Below are 17,789 nucleotides of genomic sequence, written 5' to 3'. Positions count from 1 at the left end.
CATTAAATTTTGTTTTGCCTTGTTACTCTTCAGCTTGGGTGCTTCCCACTACCCTTTCTTCTAGCTTGCTAATTCTTCTGCATCTTCTGATCTGCTATTGATTTACTCTAGTGTATTTTTCATTTCAACTTTTGTATTGTTGAGTTCTGATTAGTTCTTTTTTTTTTTTCCTTTAAGTTTTTATTTAAGTAATCTCTGCATTTAATATGGGGCTCAAACTCATGACCCCAGGATCAAGAGTCACATACTCTTCTGACTGAGCCAGCCAGGTGTCCCGACTGGTTCTTTTTAATATTTTCTGTCTCTTTTTTCAAGTTCTCACTGAATTCATCCACTCCTCTCTCAAGTTTCATAAGCATCTTTTTTTACCATGACTTTGAACTCTTTATCAGGTAGATTGCTTTTCTCTGTTTTGTTTAGGTAAACCCAACCCCCCGAAATTTATCTTGTTTCTTCATTGGAACATACTCCTCTGTCTCTTCATTTTTTACATTCTGTTTTTGTTCCTATGAATTAGGTGGAGCAGCTACTGCTCCCAGTCTCAAATCAGTAGCCTTGTATGGAAATGTGTTCTGTGTCAATTGCATGTGCCTGGCAACTTTGGTTGGCCAGTTAGAGTGGGAGTAGACAAGGCTGAGAGATCTTGGCATGCCCCACATCTTGGCCACCCTAATAAGACAGCTGGAGCTGGAGCTGGAGTCAGTGTGAGCTGAAGCAATCTGTGCAGGGAGGGACAGCTAGGGTAGGTGCCCGCAGAGGACAGCTAGGGTGGGAAGGCAAGGGGCTGCCTGGTGGGGACAGCTGGAAATGGTGTGGGCTTAGGGGCCCAGGGCTCATTGTGGTAGCCCTATCAGTGATGGCTGACTAGAGAGCCTGATTCTGCTCCCCTCTGTGTTTTAAGGGAGGAGTGGGTACATCAACATGGGGTTCACCGGTTCCTTTGACCCTGGAGAAAGTGAGAGTTCTCATAGTTTTCCCACCATTTGGTAGATGCTCTAGGTTTGTAGCTGGATTTTCCTTTACTTGCAAATATCTTCTCCCATTCCGTGGGTTGCCTCTTTGTTTTTTTGACTGTTTCCTTTGCTGTGTAGAAGCTTTTGATTTTGATGAAGTCCCAAAAGTTTATTTTCGCTTTTGTTTCCTTTGCCTTTGGATACGTATCTTGAAAGAAGTTGCTGTGGCTGATATCGAAGAGATTACTGCCTATGTTCTCCTCTAGGATTCTGATGAATTCCTGTCTCACGTTGAGGTCTTTTATCCATTTTGAGTTGATCTTTGTGTACGGTGTAAGAGAATGGTCGAGTTTCATTCTTCTACATATAGCTGCCCAGTTTTCCCAGCACCATTTATTGAAGAGACTGTCTTTTTTCCACTGAATATTTTTTCCTGTTTTGTCGAAGATTAATTGACCATAGAGTTGAGGGTCCATATCTGGGCTCTCTACTCTGTTCCACTGGTCTATGTGTCTGTTTTACTTACAGCTTCCCTTTAAACCACTGTTGTTTTTTGGAGATTGTTCTGCTTTGTTTTCTGTGTCCCAGGTGAGGTGAATCTGTGCTTGGCCCCTCAGTGATATCTTTCCCCATTGTGGGTTGTAGAGTGGGGGGGGGTGGTATTCCTGCCATTACCATGTCTCTGTCTCTTTTGCCCTTTCTTTGTGGTCCCTCTATGTTGTGCAAAAACTGGTTAATCAACCCTAAAGTTCTTCTTCAGGAGGCATTGCCGTATATGTAGGCAGAGATTCAGTGTGTCCATGGGAAGAGATGAGTTAAGGATGTTCCTATACTGCCATCTTGGGCCCAATTTCTGGAACACTGTCTTTTTTATATCCTTAGCACCTAGTGGGTACTCAAGTACTTGTTGAATGCATAGAATGAATAGTCCTTAAGAGGAAGATCCATGAATAGGGTCACTGTCCTGGGCTTCTGGTAGACATTCTACTGTTTTATTTATGTTCTGCCAAGTTGATACCCTCCTTCTGAGTTTACACGTATTTTATGCAGGGGATAAGTACAGCTAAAGAAATATCCTCTAGGGGTACCTGGGTGGCTCAGTGGGTTAAAGCCTCTACTTTTGGCTCAGGTCATGATCTCAGGGTCCTGAGATCGAGCCCCACATCCAGCTCTCTGCTCAGTGGGGAGCCTGCTTCCCTCTCTCTCTGCCTGCCTCTCTGCCTACTTGTGATCTGTCTGTCAAATAAATAAATAAAATCTTTAAAAAAATAAAAAAGAAATATCCTCTAAACCACATTAAAAATAATGGTGTAAGAACCACAGCTGGAATCCTATCAGAGCAGCAATCTACCTTACCCTTTGATCATCTTTTGTTTCTTGAATCAGATCATCCAATAATTATATATTACTGGATTCTATCATCTGCCTTTACACTGGTAATATATATTCAGTATAGTCCCCATATCAATTAACTTAAATTCAACTTAAAAATATACAGGAAAATAATATACAGGAACTTAAAAATATACAGGAAAATAAGGAAAATATACAGGAATAAGGGAGAAAATGGAAAAGAAGAAAAATATCTTCCATATATATCTGGGGAAAAATTAGTAAATAATATAATATGTAGCGATTATAAAACCAATGGCAGGATCTCATCAGAGGACCAGCCAGGCCTACACAGAAGCTACACAAATAGCTACACAATAGCACACACAGCAACATATATAACTACATCATACATTAAGATGGTAAAGTACCAAGTTATTCAGTACAAATAAAAATGTATCATGGATTACTAATTGTGTGCTAAGGAGATCTGGTATAAAAAGAGCTAGAAGAAGGAATGAAATGGCTAATAAGCATAGTAATCAAACTCATATTTTTAAAACTCACTTATGATAAATGTTAGCAAATTGGAACAAGGCTGAACTTTTCACCTACAAATCAGCAGCTGGTTTGTATGCATAAATAATGAGATCATATAGATAAATACAATCTCTCTTTAACAGTTGGCATCTTTCTGAAGTAAAATTTGCCAGGATGTAAAAAAGTATCAAAGTCTGGCTGTTCTTGGACCCAGAAATTTAGTTTTTCATAATTTACATTCAAGCAGCTGTAAAATTGATGTTTCAGTGATTAATTTGCTAAAGAACATTTATTGACTAAGCACCATATCTCATAGAGAAACACTTAAGGATACACAAAAAAATTAGTAAGTAGTGGTATTTATTATATCTAGAGTAGTCAGATTCATAGAAAATAGACTGGTGATGCCAGGATCTGCAGGGGAGGTGGGAATGGGAAATTACTGTTTAATGGGTACAGAATTTCAGTTTGAGATGATGCAAAGGTTCTGGAGATGATTGGTGGTAATGGTCGTGCAACAGTGTGAATGTACTTAATGCCACCAGACTCTACACGTCGGTATGGTTCAAATGGTAAATTTTTATGTTACATGTATTTTACCATAATGAAAAATACATAGTAGATGTGCAATAAATGTTTTCTGAATGACTAAATTGTTAAAAATCAAGGGATTTGATAGGGTGAAGACAAGGTTGGGCTAAAGGTGACTCTAAGATTTAAAGTCCTAATGGTGCCATCAGCAGAAATTGGGAAATGGTAGGGATGCTGACTGATTTGCTTTCATGGCATAATTGTACATGTCATATATAGTATATGTATCATAAATATATATGACTGAAGTAAAAGAGATCGGTAGACAATTAGAATTAGGTGGAAGATAAAGACTGAGAATACAGATATAGAAATTATCATAGGGGTAGTGTTGAAGTGAAGGGAGCCCTCTGATTTCCTCCGAAGCACTACATAGGGAATGAAGCACGTAATGCCCTCTGCTCTGCCCTCTGATCTTATTCACAGGATCAGGAGTCCTATTCTTTTTACGGGCATGTCTTCAACAATTCATTGACATTTGTGGACTTATGATAAAATTGACTTTTTAAGATGTCTGCATACTTTAGGTCTTAAAATAATTAAAATACCTCACCCTACTTTCACTTGATAGAAAAACATGCAAGATTCTGTCCTGGAAAAAAATACAGTGTGAATAGAGGAAGAAAATGTAAAAGCTCTTATTAATTCATAGCTGACCAGATGCCATAAAGCAATACATCTTGGGGTATTAATCAAGTCAAAGCGTTCATCAAAGACAGATGAGCTATCTAAAGCAGGAGCCGCCTAAGTTTGCATAAACCACGTTTCTGTTTAGTAACAATGAAATATTATAGAACTTAGAAAGTTGCATTTTGTGAGATAGCTATAGAAAGATTATTTTGAAGGTTACTTTTATTTCCTTGAAGGAACAAGAAATAGATTAGCCTGTTTTATAGGGCTCCAGATTGATGATATGCTGGCTCCCATCTCCATCAGTAAAGCTGGCTCGAGGAATGCAATTGCTTTTTTTGAACAAAGGTTCAGACAGACCACTTGTCTAGAGCTCACAGTCGCACAGATACACAGTCTCTCTGGACAGTGGCAGCAGAGTAGTGGTTTATGTTTGTGCTTCAAGTGCTCAGTGCAGAAAGGACAGTCCTGTCCAGGTGAGTCTCTTCACCCCCGCCCACACCCACAAAGGCTAATCATTGACAGTGTATGGAGCTTTTAAGACAAAGGTCTCAGCAGCCATAAAGGAAAAGATTGATAGATCTGACATAAAAAGTTTAAGACTTTTGTGCTGCAAAATATGCCACAAGAAAAGTTTATTGGGAAATGGAAAAAATACTTGCAGCATGTGACAAGTGGTTTATATCCTAAATACATGACAAGTATATAACATAGAGAAAGTTTTCCACCCTTGAGAGGGAGGGAGGGAGAGAGGGAGAAAGAATGTGTTGCTGGTAAGGCTGCAGGGAAGTTGCTGGTGAGAATATGACCTGCTGTATCCCTTTTGGAAAATAATCTAACAATGTATATTAAAATTTACTGAACCAGCAAACCCACTCTTTAGAATTTATGTAACAGAAATAAGACCATCAGTGTCTAAAGAGATATGAACCGAAACATTTATTTTGGCATTGCTTGTAATGATATAAAAGAAAAATCTAGAACAACCTGAATATCCATCAATAGGAGAAAAGTTTGAATAAATTATGGTAAGCTATTAGAAAGAAGAGTTAAATCCAAATCTGTGACCTGAAGACATATGATATGCTATAGCATAATAAATCTGTGACAACTATGAGATGAAAAACAAATTGCAGAGTAATTTGTAGAGTATAATTGTTGTTTAAAAACAACCAACGTGCTTTAATATCTTTATATAAATAAATAATGTAAGGAGAGTTGGGTATGAACCAATGATGACTATTCATGAACTAATGAATATGAATACTCATCTAGTTTTTACACCTAAGGTCCATTTATTTGCACATAAGTTTCTATAAAAGATGATAAGAAAAATGGACCTTAAGTGCAAAGAATTAGATTAATTATAATTTTTGATTCATGACTTAATGATTCACTTACTTGTCAGTAAATGCATCATTTTTTTTGTATTGCTGCCTAGTGATTGATTGTATGAATATAAAATATTTAATCAGTTGCCAGTTGCTGAACATTTTAGATGGTTTCAAAATGTTTGGCTTTATTAATAATGCTCTGTAGCTATTTTTGTATATTTTCTAAATATTTTCTTAGCACTGATTTCTAAAACTGAAACTGCTAGGTTAAAAGACATCTATGTCTATAAACATTGATGCCTATCTCTACATATTTATACATCCTATCATATCTGTATACATATATATATAGATGTAGATATCTTTTAACCCAACAGTGTATATGTAATGTTACAGTTATCTATTGCCACATAACCAACTACCCCAAAATTTAGTACTACTTTTTTTTTTTTAAGATTTTATTTACTTAGAGAGAGAATTTAAGCAAGAGAGAGCAGGAAGTGGGGGTAGGAGAGGTAGAGACAGAGGGAGAAGCAGGGAACAGGGAGCCTGACATGGGACTCAATCCCAGGACCCCTTCTCCTCCTCCTCTCCCTTCTCCCTCTCCCTTCTCCTCCTCCTCCTCATTTTTCTTCAACAATTCAGAATTCACCCTTATGTCCTACCTGCCCATCAGTGGAAGTTTAACATCATTATTAAAACTTAATATTTCTAACAACATGTATTTCACCCATGAGTCTTCAGACTAAGCTTGTCTCACTTAGGATAGCTGATTTCTGTTCCATTTGAGATGGGCTGGGTTGGCTTGATGACGGGAGGCTGGAATCTCTCTCACTCATTCCAGGGTGGTGCTAGGGCTCAAAGAGACAACTGGCTGGGGGCCGGCAGATGCCATTCTCCATCTCTCTGGCATGTTGATTTTGGGGTGGCTAGACTTCTTTCACGCAGCTTAGGGTGTCCCAGTAGAGCCCCCAGTGGAAGCAGTGTCACCCTTTCTGTCTTAGCCTTGGAAGCCATGCACCATCACATCTGTACAGACCTGCCCGCGGCACATAGACTCCCACTCTAAATGCAGGAGTAGCAACGTCACAAGGAAGAGCGGATGGGATTATGGATTATATTGGTGTGGCTGTCTTTGAAAAATATAATCTGGATCATACTTTTTAAGACTTTAGATATATATTGCTAAGTAGCTACTCCAAATAATGTACAGTGAAAAAATAATTTCTTCTTGCAACTACTAAACAAGGTTATATATGTTTTTTCCATCTTTGCTGATCTGCAAAGATAGTGTCTCATGTTTCTAATTTATTTTTCTGGTTACTACTGAAGTTTGTTGGCCATTTGTGTGTGTGTGTGTTTGTGTGTTGCGCGTGTGCTCTGGGTTCACATCTTTTGCAGAAATAATAATATAGTTTTGTATCTGAAATTAGAGTATTTGAGAGGAATTAGTTCATACCCCTCCTTTTACTGACAGGGAAACTGAGTCACAAAGAACCCCAAGTTCATAGTTCTGTAAACTCAAGCAAAACTTATGTCAGATAATTCAGCTCTTTGAATAGATACTAAACACTTTAGGTCGATGTGGCAGTGATTAAAAATAATTTGTCATTGGGAACTGTAGTGGATTGAAATAACTTCTAATACAAGTCTTATAATAAGGAAGCCTGTCTCTATAAAGAGAAGCCTAATCATATATATCCCTTAGAGAAGTTTTTAGGAGTACACCAGAGTATATCCCCCCCAAAATTGTATATGATTAACAAATGCCTTTTTGCTTCCACTTGCTCAGCAATGAGTATGCGCTGTACTGGAACCTGTATATACAACGGTGCGCAAAACAGGTTCTCTGCCTTCATGGAGCCTTTTCTGTCCTGGTAGTGACGGACATTAAACAACAGACAAATAAATATAAAACTGCAAGTTGCAATGAGTGTCGTAAATAAGTGTAAGATGCATGAGAGCACAAAGTAGGGGATCTGTTTAAATACCCTTCAGGAAGTGCAATTTCAGCTGAAACCTGAAAGGTGAGTAGGAGATATCTAGGTGAAGATTAGGGGTAGGATTTTCATTGAGGAAGAGAAGACCCAAAGAAAGGAGGAAATGTGTGTTTGAGGAACCAAAAGGGAAGGAACCTGACCCCAGGAGAGTGAGCAAAGATGAGCTTGGAGAAGCAGCCAGGCCAGAGCAAGTGAGCCAATAATAAAGATTCTGGGCCTTATCTGAGTTATCTTATCAAAAGATCTCTTAGCTACTCTGCAGGAAGAGGACTGGAGGAATGTAAATGTGTAAATGGACTGCTGTCATCCAGCCAAAACTGAGACTCTTGATCAGGTGTGCTGATGTGGCTAGGCAGAAATTTGACATATATTTGTTGGACTTCTATTGCACATTTCAGTACTGTCCTTGATTATGTTTCACAGGATCATGGTATGTTCAGCCCTTGTCTAAGTGTCCTCTTCTCATTTCATCCCTACCAGGTCAAAGTGACTCCAGTATCGTCACGTAGCTATCCAGAGTGAAATGTGGTTTTCTGAGCTCATGCTCCAGTAGGCAAGGAAGGAAAAGATACCTTATAACATATTTTCTGACTCCTCTTTGACTTCACTTCCTGAAGCAGGGGAGAAACCACATGATGGTGGAATAGAATTGAGTGGAATAGAATTGAGTGGTGTTGGGGCAGTTTAGAGGGAAATGGGGATGATTTCTAAGTCCTCTGTTTTTCAGACTTACATTCCCCATGGGTGTATCAAAACTTCCTTTTTTTATCTGCTGTAGTCCCCTGAGAAAGAAATTCTTTGTCAGAGAAGTTGGTTTCCATGCATCTTTGGACTAGCACCCTTATTTAATTAAATTGATTCAGATCCACAAACACCTATGGAAAACCTACTGTGATCAGGCAATGTGGTGAACTGACATTATCCCATTTATTCCTCTCAACGGCCTTGTGAGGTAGGTATCATCATGCTCCATTTACAGATGTGGAAATTGACCTTTATTTATTCATTTATTTATTTTAAAGATTTTTTAAAATTTATTTATTTGACAGACAGAGATCACAAGTAGGCAGAGAGGCAGGCAGAGGGGGAGGGTGAAAGAGGCTCCCTGCCAACCCGATGCGGGGCTTGATCCCAGGACCCCGGAATCATGACCTAAGCCGAAGGCAGAGGCTTAACCCACTGAGCCCCCCAGGCGCCCCTGGAAATTGACCTTTAATGTAAAAAGTCAGTATCTACTCCCTGTTTTCACCAAAGGATGGTAGAGAAAGCCATCAACACATCCCTTTCCACCAAATTTAGCCAAAATGAGCAACAGCCCAATTGCCATCTAAGTGCATTTAACCAAAACCGATCCTGGAACAAATTCAGGTCATCTGAGCAGCTAAAAAATAAAGAAATTTAGCAATAGGATGGATGTTGTCAGTTTAAATAAACCATTGCAGAAAAAGTCAGTCACCATCAGAGTCAGTTAACATTCAGCTTCAGGATATCTTGGACCTCACCCCCCACTCCCTGCCCCACACTCCTAATGTGTTAAGAACACCAGACCCAAATAAAAGGTTTTATGTTATAATTACCTCAAAACTTACAGACTTCTAGAATACAAACACTTTTTAAAGGGCAGATGGACATCAGCTGTGCTACTGTTTATGTGTGAAATAAATCAGATGAAAGTTGTGAGAAATTTTTAAACCTACAACTTTGTAGGGGAGGAGAAGTTTTTCCTTTCCTTCTATGCTCTTTGGCTGGTCTTATAATTTAATTGACATGAGCAAATTAACAAGAGAAAAACAAATTTAATTTTGTACCTCTGAGAGCCTATACAAATTGTAGGAGATTCAAAGAAGTGACCAAAGCATGCAGCTTTTATACCTTTTATTTTTTTAAAAGGTTTTATTTATTTATTTGACAGAGATCACAAGTAGGCAGAGAGGCAGGCAGAGAGAGAGGAAGGGAAACAAACTCCCTGCTGAGCAGAGAGCCCAGTGTGAGGCTCGATCCCAAGACTCAGGGATCATGACCTGAGTCGACCTGAGCCAAAGGCAGAGGCTTTAACCCACTGAGCCACCCAGGTGCCCCACTTTTATACCTTTTAGACAAGGAAACAATATATTTGTGAAGAAATTAAAAGAAAAGAAGTTTGGCCTTAGGGGTAATAAATTAGTGAGGAAGTAACAAGGTTTATATAGTCTTCTTAGCCTTGAATACACTGTCTCCGGTGGTGAGGATGCCTTCTGCCCACCCATTAAGGGAGTGTACATTTCACATGGAGATTTAGTTCCTGCTTTCAGGAAGCCGAGAGATGGTTGGTATATCATTCTTACACTGGCTGTTTCTTAAGTAACTTTAACTCAAAATAATCAATATGCCAAAGTGGCATCTTTTGCTCCCCTTCAGCTCTTACTATGGAAGTTTCCTAAAGCAATTAAGTCCTAGATATTTTAATTTCATCGATTTTTTGTTATTCATCCATGTAACATGACCCAGGCATATACTAAGTTCTAAGAATATGGAGCTATACAGCATTATATTCATTTGTTAAATGTGTTGACCCTTTTTCATACCAAAAGGTATATGAATGTCATCATTCCCAACCTTAAGAAGCAGAGAAGATTGACAAGGCTGTGGAAGTAAATACCCTGGTTGAGATACGCCAAAGACCTACCATAGTGCTTGGTGGCTGAGGAGGGGAGGACCTAACACAGACTGGGCTGGGGAAGTAGGGAACCCCAAAGAGAGATTCCCTGTAGGAATAAATCAACTTCACAAAAACCATCACTACAGTTTTGTTCAGTATGTGTGTTTTATGTTTTGCTCTGTTTGCCTCTTTCCTTTGCTAGCTTGGTCTCATAATTAAATTGACATATGGTTGGAGACCATCCCTAATTTAAGCAGGGTGTAAGTGGCGGGTTCAGTCACAGAGTTCTCTTCCTTTTAGCCAGCTGCGTGCCTGGTCTTTAAAAAGAAGACTCTTGGGGTGCCTGGGTGGCTCAGTGGGTTAAAACCTCTGCCTTCGGCTCAGGTCATGATCTCAGGGTCCTGGGATCAAGCCCCACATCGGGCTCTCTGCTCAGCAGGGAGCCTGCTCCCCCCACCCCCACCTCTGCTTGCCTCTCTGTCTACTTGTGATCTCTGTCAAATAAATAAATAAAATCTTTAAAAATAAATAAATAAATAATAAAAAGAAGTCTCTTGGGGATGTGTGGGTGGCTCAATGGATTAAAGCCTCTGCCTTCGGCTCGGGTCATGATCTCAGGGTCCTGGGATCGAGCCCTGCATCGGACTCTCTGCTCAACCGGTAGCCTGCTCCCCCCTCTCTCTCTGACTACTTGTGCTCTCTCTCTCTCTCAGTCAAATAAATAAATAAAATCTTTTAAAAAAATAAAAATAAAAAGAAGACTCTTACACTGTGTCTTCTGCTCCATCAGCCCATTCCTCTACATCTTGGAAACTTAGTCATATTTTGCCCCCCAAGACTTCCATTAGTACAGCTGTGATGAAGTCCGTCTTCTGTGCCTCTGGCCTGGCTTGGGAGACAGGGAGACATCCTGCCACACGTCAGCATGACGGATGGGCCTGCATCATGGCAGCCATGGTGGATGAAAGCGGTAAAAGAGCTCAGATCTTCCAGTCAGCTGTTCAGCCCACAAGTCAAAGTGTTGGGTAGTTGCTGTTTTCTGCGGTGGATCTGGTTAACATATGGAAAAGGCGGGTTGTAGCCTGAAGTGCTCACAAAGTTTTCCTACCCTCTATGGCTCTTCTCTCCAATGTGACCTCTCATCATAGGGGTTTTGTGGGGTTTTTTGTCCCTTTACCCCCATTTTTAACCAGGGACTGTTTCCGTCCGTAGAACTGAAGAGCCTTGACTAAAACAAATACTCAAAGCACAAATTTATGCATCTTTTTATCTAACCAGCAATCCAGTGCTTAATTCTCCAAGGTAAATTTTTATTTCTGAAGTTTCATTTAATTGAGGCATATAGAAAACATTTTCTGTGCTTCGCTCGGTTAATATTTGAGTCACTAAGGGAAAGCGTGAATAAAAGTAACCAAGGTAAATGATCTCTCTGGATTCCTCTGCCCTTGATTTCACTGAGGAACTTTTATTTCCCATTGGAAAGTAGCATTTCTCCCATTCATTCAATAAGTGAATATGTAACTAGCAACTGCTATGTTCTGGGCATGGTTTATAGATGCTAGGAATGCGAAGATAAAAAAGCCATGAACTTTGTCCTCCAGGAGCTCACAGTTTAGTGGGAGAGACTGACCAATAAACCCGTGATTATAATATAATAAATGCTATTTATGGGGAGCAGTGGGGACTGTGGAAACACACAGGTACAGCACCTGATTAGCCTTTGGGGAGAGCCTGGGAGCCAGTCAAGGAAAGCTTCTTGTAGGAGCAGACAACAGAAATGAGTCTTGAAGGGTCAGTGTGAGTCAGCCAGAGAAAGAGGCTGACGAGGGCATATTGTGTACATGGTGCAACATGAGAACAAATGGGCTAAGAAAAGACAGTTTTGGGGCGCCTGGGTGACTGTTGGTTAAGCATCTGCCTTTGGCTCAGGTCATAATCTCGGAGTCTTAGGACTGAGCCCATGTCTGGGCTCCCTGCGCCCTTTCCCTCTGTGCTCCCTTCCCTCATTTGCCCTCAAGTAAACAAATAAGAAATCTTAAAAAAAAAAAAAAAAAAAAAAGCCAGTCTAATTCTTCCACGCCAGATTACAAAGTTTTTTATATTAAGTACTGTTCCCCCAAATTATCTTTCAGAATAGAGTGAGTTGCCTTATATTCGGGTCTTTAAAACCCTTTTATATTATAAAGCACCCTTCTCACTTATATTATTTTGAACCACAAACAGTTGTTTAAGAAAGACACAATAGCCTGGAATTACCTCTGTCACTGCTGGCTTGTATGCTTATTAAAGTCATTTGACAAAAGAAGCAGAGAAATTCAATATAGATTTAGTGTAAGTATGGGGGGCAGTGGGAAATGACTTCACAATTGCAAGTCTTAGGTATCATTGCAAATAAGCCTTTTAAAGATCACTTTAAAATGAAATGCAATTAGTGGTTACTTTGTGGAGATCATGAATATACATCCACAGGATGAGTGGAAAAATAAAACTGTTTTTATTTTAAGCAAATGGACATTTGTGGCTTGAGATAAAATTTCCAGTGATAACATCATGTACAGATGAAAAAGATATTTCCACTTTCAAGATAGGAAAGCTGTTTTCCCTTCAGTTCTCCTTTTTCAAATCCCCTAAATAATAAAGAGAACAAGAAACAGAAATTCAGACTTAATCTTTGATGATGCTAGGAGATATAGTTAACCCTAAACTAGAATTTATGAAGACTGAAAAGTGGCAGAAGAATGGCAAGAAAACAGCAAGTTCAAATTTAAGTTTTCACCATGCAGGCATTCAAAGAAACCCTGAAAAGCTCAGAAATAAAGGCATAAGGGACCACAGGATACAGGGGCCTGGTAGGAGACCAAGAGGAGGGCTTTTGGGAGAAAGTCTGTCCAAGGAGCAGGTGTTCCCCACTCCCATTCCATACAGGCAGGTAACCAGGCCTCTGCTACCCCTAGCGTAGACCAGAGGACCACCAGACTGAGATACCAGGCACAGAGGAGGTAGGAGTGAGAAGCCCTACTCTGTGTACTTGACAGTGATTACCAGTAGCCTGCATATGCTAGGTAAAGGGTTGATGGATTCACTCCTTGAGAAAATGGATTATCCTGGAGAAAAATCTGGAGATACTGACATTTGAGAGTCCCCTTTTACTAACACACCCCTCCCAAGTTTTGGCAAGGAACATGGCTGCTTACAGACTATATTTCCTGGCTCCCTCGTGGAGAGGTATGACCACAAACGAAATTATTTGTTTATGTTTAATTTTTTTTCTTTTTAAGATTTTATTTATTTGATCGCTTCTCGGCCTTTTGGCTAAGATCAAGTGAGGATTTTATTTATTTGTTGGAGAGAGAGAGAGACTGAGACAGGGAGCACACAAGCAGGGGGAGGGGCAGAGGGAGAAGCAGGATCCCCGTTGAGCAGGGAGCCTGATGTGGGACTCGATCCCAGGACCTGGGTTCATAACCTGAGCTGAAGGCAGATGTTTAACTGACTGAGCCACCCAGGTGTTCAAATCACTAACTAAATTCTTATCAGCCGTGTGAGCAGCTTCTTTAGCTCTCTGAAAAGAAAGTTGCTTGTCCTCCCCTTTCCCTTACTCCTTCCAAGGATAGGATGTGAATGTGCTGGTGGGGCAGCCCCAGCCATGTGGACAAGGGAAAGACTCTGGGGGATGATGGAGCAGCAAGACAGAAAGAACAGAAAGTGCACCAGCTTGTCCAGCACTAACCATCCACTGTGGAATGTTAGAAGAGAGAGACATGGAGCACCTGGATGGCTCAGTGGGTTAAAGCCTCTGCCTTCAGCTCAGGTCATGATCTCAGGGTCCTGGGATCAAGCCCCGCATCGGGCTCTCTGCTCATCGGGGAGCCTGCTTTCCCCACACCCCACCTGCCTCTCTGCCGACTTGTGATCTCTGTCTGTCAAATAAATAAATAAAATCTTAAAAACGAGAGAGAAAGACACGAACTCCTGACTTGTTTGAGCCACTGTATTTGGGGACCTCTTTGTTGTAGCAACTTAGCTCATAACCTAACTAATACATTATGTATGTTAAAAACAACAAAAAAGACCAACCTTTTTGCCCAAATACTCTACAGTGAAGCCAAGCAGTTCATATCATGCACCAGCTTCAAAACAACTTCTTAGTGCTTCATTATTAAATATGAATGGACAGCTAAGAATTACTCGACATTTGATTAAAGTGACCAGCATTAAATGCTGAAACCAGAGTGAAGAAACAGGAAAAGGGAACTCAAGGGAATCAGAAGTAATGCAGGGAGCTGAAGAAAACTTCAAAGAAAACATAGTTAAATCCTCAGGGAGATAAGAGAAAGAAACTGTCTACATGAAAAAAGAGTAGGATGCTATTCATTCAGAGAATAAGAATGAACTCTCGGAAATTAGTCATTTAAGAAGCAGTTCAATAAAACTGTTGGAAGGTGAAATTACAGAGTTTTCCTGGAAAGTAAAATTAAATAAAAACAAAACAAGAGGGCGCCTGGGTGGCTCAGTGGGTTAAGCCGCTGCCTTCAGCTCAGGTCATGATCTCGGGGTCCTGGGATCGAGTCCCGCATTGGGCTCTCTGCTCAGCAGGGAGCCTGCTTCCTCCTCCTCTCTCTCTCTGCCTGCCTCTCTGCCTACTTGTGATCTTTCTCTGTCAAATAAATAAATAAAATCTTAAAAAAAAAAAAAAAACAAGATGGGCAATGGTGAGGAAAAAATAAGAAAAATGAAGATGATTAAGCCCATCATTTTACTAAACTATTTCAGAAAGACTGGTAAGATGAAATAGTGAAGGGGACGTTCAAAGAAATTATCGAAAACAGATTTGTATATCACTGATTTATAAAATGTCCAAGTTGAGTAATACAGTATTTTCAGATTAATATAGTTAAGTAAATGTATAATTCAATTGATATAATATTTTAAGAACACATTGGACTATTTCAACTGTATATTTCAACTGTATCCCTAAAATATTATACATGTAAATTGGCCAGGAAGTCTTACAAGACTTTCTGGCTGGGGACAAGAAGGCAGTCTTACTAGGAAAATGGGAAAGTGCCTGAGATTCAGGATCACCTTATATTCGATATGTTCTGGAAACTTTAGAAGGTTCTAAATGCAAAAACATAGAGTGCGAAAGAGAGAGATTGCCCTGGTTCCTATCAAAATTCACCCAGTCGTGTCTTCCCAAAGTTAGGAGGGGCTTCCTTTGCTGACCATGATATTATAGGCCTAAGAGTGATTGCCAGAATTCTGACTTGAGTACCTGAGTACCATCAGCTTAGGGTGGCACTTCCTGAGGTAATCACAAGATGTTACATGATTAGGAGAGAATATGATGGTTTTCATTTTAGACATACTGAGTTTGAGGTAGCTTTGGGGCATCCAAGTAGAGGTCTACTCTACAGATACGAAAAATGAAAGCTTTTAATTAGCTTTTACTTTTTTTTAAAAATTAGTTTAGAGCTGAAATTCAGCTAATATACATTGGTGTGGCTATATTGGTTGCTAAAATTTGAAATACTGTATACTCGTTGGTGAGTGGTCACTCCTCCTAAAACCCCAGATGCCACTCTTGCCCACACCTTGACTGTTCTATCCCATTCAGTCCTATTACTACCCGACAGCCCAGCAGCTAAAGGGTTAAACCCACCACAGAAGAAGGGCCTCCAAGACCCTTTTCCAGCCCTACAGCTGTCCTGTGCTCTAATTGTGGAAGTTTTTAATTTAAGTCCTCCTCACAGCTCATGAAGGCTGAACGCATTTCCCACATATCGACGTGCTTAGTGTGTGTCGTGACCTTCCACAGATCTGATCTCCACATCTGGGAGTACTTCCAAGTCTCCTCACTCCTGTCAGTCTGAACTGCTTATTGCTCCCTGACTCCCTGCATTTTCTCACCTTTGTTTCTTTGTGCTCACTGCTGCTGATTGTTGTATTCATCCTTCACGCCCAGGCCATCTTTCCCTTCTACCAGCAAGACTTTCTCATTTAGAAATGAGGATTCTCTCCTTAAAATATCCATCCCTTTCCCATGGAACATACCACTTCCTCTTTTATATTACGGGTATTTTAGTACTTTCTATAAAGTCTTTATTTATCATGGCAGGGCAGCAATAATTGTTGAGTAAAGGAGAGTGTAACTTTGTATTAAAGAACGCTCTGCCAGCTGTCACTGGTGTGTAGTTGCTGGCCAGTTTCACCATCTCTTTAGAATGTCTGTGTGGAATAGTCCCAGACTCCTCCCTGAATCTGAGGTCTGTTTGCTAGAATACAGTATTTGGTTACACGTCAAAAAACGAAATCATCAACAACCAGAAACAAACAAATGCAGAAATGTTTGCCGGTTTTCTGAACTGAAGTGTTTAGTACATTCACGTTGTGTTTCAGTCATCTCTTTTTAATGTAAAATGGTGACAGTAATTTTCCATTTTCTGCACTTAATTTAATTAATCTTTCAGAAATGCTAGAGCAGAGCTTTTCTAAGGAGTGTTGCAGTGTTTGCTGCAGCAAATCAAGTTCCTATTGTGACACTGGCCGCGGAGGCTGAGTCATTGCTTTGGCTGGGACGGAGTGTTTCCTTAAGTCAGACACAACAGCGGAATAGCTAATGGTACCTTCCTACCTATCATCTCTCTCCAGCGCTCACTCTCCTGCTGCCCTTCACAGAAGTCAAGTAAAAGTCAAACTTCCCGTGATTAGTTAGGGTAGCAGATCATTTGCGCTTCTGATCATTGTGTACAGGCAAATATATTTTCCTGGTATTCAACTAATTCATTTCTTTCTTTCTTCTTTTAAATAAGATTCAGGCCGGGTGCCTGAGTGGCTCAGTGGGTTAGAGTCTCTGCCTTTGGCTCGGGTCCTGATCCCAGAGTCTTGGGATCAAGCCCCATATTGGGCTCTCTGCTTAGCAGGGAGCCTGCTTCTTCCTCTCTCTCTCTCTCTCTCTCTCTCCCTCTCTGCCTACTTGTGATCTCTATCTGTCAAATAAATAAATGAAATCTTTTAAATAAATAAATAAATAAATAAATAAATAAATAAGATTCAGGCAAGATACAGGCCATGTTGTGTTTCTCATGTGGTTCCTCGGTCTCTCGTTCCAGGAGTGGTGTCTGTGTGTGCCCTAGGTAGACAGATGGAGAGGAGGATGGGCAGGAGGCACTCGCCAGGACCTGTGCTTGCGGTCCCATCCTGCTGGCCAGAGCACCCAGCCAGGTCTCACATCTGCAGTGCACTCCTTGGCGAATCTTTATTTTTTTCAGATATAGTGGAAATGGAACTTCCTTGAGATGCCATTTTCCTCTCCTCTCAACCTCGAAAAGGCTGAATAGAACTAAAGCAGCTAATCTCTCTCATATCCCTTATTTTTTCACTGATATCTTCTAATGAGAAGATTGCATACCTTCCCCTGGGGCCACACGTGGAGGTGACTAGATGAAATGAGCTGACCTAGAGATGACGTCAGGGTCAGGAGGGAAAGCGTGCGCAGTAGCATGGCGGGCACTCCACTGTTTCACCCAGGTTTCTCAGAGCAACTTCACGGGCAGAATCCTGAGGGGAATGCTCCATTGGCCGTTTTCTCCTTACTGGAAGCAGAATCATGTCAAACACCAACTCAACAGTACCCATACCTAACCTGAGTCCTGCTGTAGAAGTTTCTCTCATGACTTAGGGAAAGTCCTACTGGGCCATGCGTCCCACAGATTGCAGGATATCTGACTGGGATAACTTACCAGGTAGAAGAATCTCATAGGTTTGATTG

This window comes from Neovison vison, chromosome 11, assembly GCF_020171115.1.
Source record: "Neovison vison isolate M4711 chromosome 11, ASM_NN_V1, whole genome shotgun sequence".
Lineage (NCBI taxonomy): Eukaryota > Metazoa > Chordata > Mammalia > Carnivora > Mustelidae > Neogale > Neogale vison.
Note: the sequence above shows the minus strand (reverse complement) of the source record.